At 32.8% G+C, this 3008-nt stretch overlaps 1 pseudogene; it reads right to left on the minus strand.

The window, feature by feature from the left end:
* Positions 1–1502: 1502 nt before the first annotated feature.
* LOC145833584 (carbonyl reductase [NADPH] 1 pseudogene) lies at positions 1503–2318 on the minus strand (annotated as a pseudogene).
* Positions 2319–3008: the final 690 nt, after the last annotated feature.

Below are 3008 nucleotides of genomic sequence, written 5' to 3' on the forward strand. Positions count from 1 at the left end.
TGAAAATATGACAAACAATGTTGTCTGCTGTTTTTTTTTTTTACTTTGAAGTATTTCAAACAACTCATATTGATATTATGAATATTCTTGCGGTACGTTGTAAAAAAGTAGAACGAAAAATATAAATTTGTAAAACTTTACATCGGAAAGCTACGAGAATTAGAATATGGTGTATGTCTAGCTTTTAATGATTTAGTTTCTTAAACTTAGATCGTACATCTTAGAAAATAATTTAGTTAGTGGAACGTCATATACAATGTTTTTTCTAACAAAAATGCCAGCACGGACCAAAAGTTGTTTGATTTCGAAGGAAGAGTTCCAGAATTAGTTTACTATACCGCCTCAAATCTACTTGAACATAACGTTTTAATAAAAAAAAATGTTTTAGATTTAAAACTCTTTATTTCTGGAAATCTAGCAATTCTGCTGGAAAGAATTATTTAAGCTTCCCGCCAAATTCTTGCGATTCAAAACGAATATTTACAATCTAAATACTTTAACAAACGCCGACACGTATTAAGAAAAAAAAGAATACTGAGGATTAACTAAGAAGTTCATTGTAACTTTTATAATATTCATATACAAACTAGTTTTTAAAAAACGACATATTATTTTTTCGTAAGATAAAATAGAAAAACGACTTTTAAGATAGTTATTGAAAAAACTTTTATCAAAATACATTTATGAGTTATGTGAAAAAAAAAACATTTATTTTAAGCTTCTAAGTTTCGAAAAATAACTGTTACATGTTAATTAATGGTTTCAACTGCTGAGCTGATTTTAGTAACAAGTTTAGTTGGGTTACAAGTTGTTGAATATGTTATAACATTTTTTTATATTACAACGATTATTTTCAGGGAAAAAAAAACTTTTCATTAGTTTTTATATTTTACACTTCAAATTTTATGCTTACTTTGCGAATTTTAAGTTGTAACCCAAGACACATTTTACCCAATCTGATTTTTTTCTATAGAAAGTATATTATACTCTTTTTAGTCATTAAAAAACAATAAATTAAAAACCAAAATAAGTGATAGTTTTATAAAACTTATAAGTTTTTTAGTTTATTGAAAACGATACAGAAATTGACATTCGGTAATATAGTCAAGGGAACTGATTTATGCTTAAATCTTTAAAAATATCAAAGAATTAAACTAATTAATAAACTCTAAAAATTTTTATACTGTAGATAAATGATTAGAAGAATATCTACATAAGTGACTTGTTGCATTTGCATAAATAATCTGAGTAACTTTTTAACTTTTTTATAACTGTGTTTCTAAAAGTTGGTATAATAGCTTTTAAGAAGTTATTTTACTGTATAAGTGCTGGTTAAATTTTTTTGTTAAACGTGTTTTAAAAAGAATTTCTATATTTTTTTTTTGGGTAGATCTCAGCACTTATAACAAAAGAAAAAGTATTCAAACTAACAATGTCATAAATATCACTTCATTTCAATTTTAACACAAAACTGTTAAATATTTTAAACATAATTTATTTTTTCACCATTCCTTTATGTTCTTTTCCGAAGAAACGAATTCACCGTTCGGGGACTCCACCCCGACCGGAAGCGTCGCCAGGTAAACCGGGGCTTCGGCGCCCTGATCGGGCGTCCTCGAGGCCTTCTCCCCGCCCAAGTCCGTCTTCACCCATCCGGGGCACACCGCGTTGATTATGACGTCACTACCCTTTAGCTTCCTGGCCCACACGAAGGTGAGCGCGGACATGCCGACCTTGGACATTCCGTACGGCTGCTCCACGAACCCGTCCTCCTTGCAAGTCCCCCTCCGGCAGCTCTCGACGAACTCCTCCATCTTCCCCGTCAGCTCCTCCTCCGTCAGCGTCTCCCTCCTGAAGAACTTTTGGTTCTCCTCGCTCAACTGCTTGAGGTACATGATGCTCAAAGTGCTGGACACGTTGACGATCCTGCCACCCTTCCTCACAATAGGAAACAGGATCCTGCTGATGTCGACGGTTCCAGTGTAGTTCGTCCTCACGCAGTCCTCCGCCTTTTTCACGAGCGGCGTCGCGTCGGTCGAGTTGTACGCGATGCCCGCGTTGTTCACGATGACGTCGATTCCCCCGTATTGTGACGTCATGAAGCTTTTAAGCCGCTCGATGCTCTTGACGTCGCAAACGTCCAATTCGTGGAACTGGGGGTAGAGTCCCTCTCTCTCAAGGGTCTTCACCGCCTCCCTGCCGCGCTGCTCGTTCCTGGACAGAATGAAGACGTCCCCGTCGAACTTCTGGCACAGCCCCCTGACGATGGCGAGCCCGATGCCCTTGTTGGAACCCGTTACTATGGCAACATTTGTCATAATTTTCTCGTGTTTAAAATTTATCTGTCTTAATTTAAATTTTTTGATATTACATTTATTAATAATAATATTTTCATTTTTTTTCATAGTATGTAATACTAAATACTTTAAAAAAGAAAAGCAAAGTACATGTTGGAAAAATATATTATTTAACATGTTTTACTAACTAGTATGCTAATTAAATGTTTTATACTATTGTTTCAAAAAGGAACAAAATTTTCAAAAGTACTGTGAATAGTCAGTTTGACTGTTAAAATATTACATCATATAACTTTTTTATGTAAAGTTACTAATTTTCGCGCAAATGAAAGTTACTATGAATAAAAATTTGTGCATAAAGCATTGAGTCCAATAAACCTGTAAAGAAGTGTTTATACTTAACACATACTATTTATTTAAATATGTAAAATTTTGAAATTTATGCTACAACAAAAAAGAGTTGTTTCATTTTTGTATTAAATATAAATATTAAAACAGTTGTAAATAATTTTGAGATTTGTTCAGCATAGTTAGTTTGTTTTCAGGCAAAATTTTAATCTAACTGAATTTGTAAGTAATATATGTATTTAATAAAACTTTTTACGAACCGTCTCAATTTTACACACAAAACACTTTGAAAGGTCTTCTGTTTATTTATATAAACATTGTAAATCGTGTTTGAAAAATAAACTACGAACTGATGGTAAAACT

This window comes from Thalia democratica, chromosome 4, assembly GCF_965202585.1.
Source record: "Thalia democratica chromosome 4, ktThaDemo2.hap1.1, whole genome shotgun sequence".
NCBI classification, from domain to species: Eukaryota; Metazoa; Chordata; class Thaliacea; order Salpida; family Salpidae; genus Thalia; species Thalia democratica.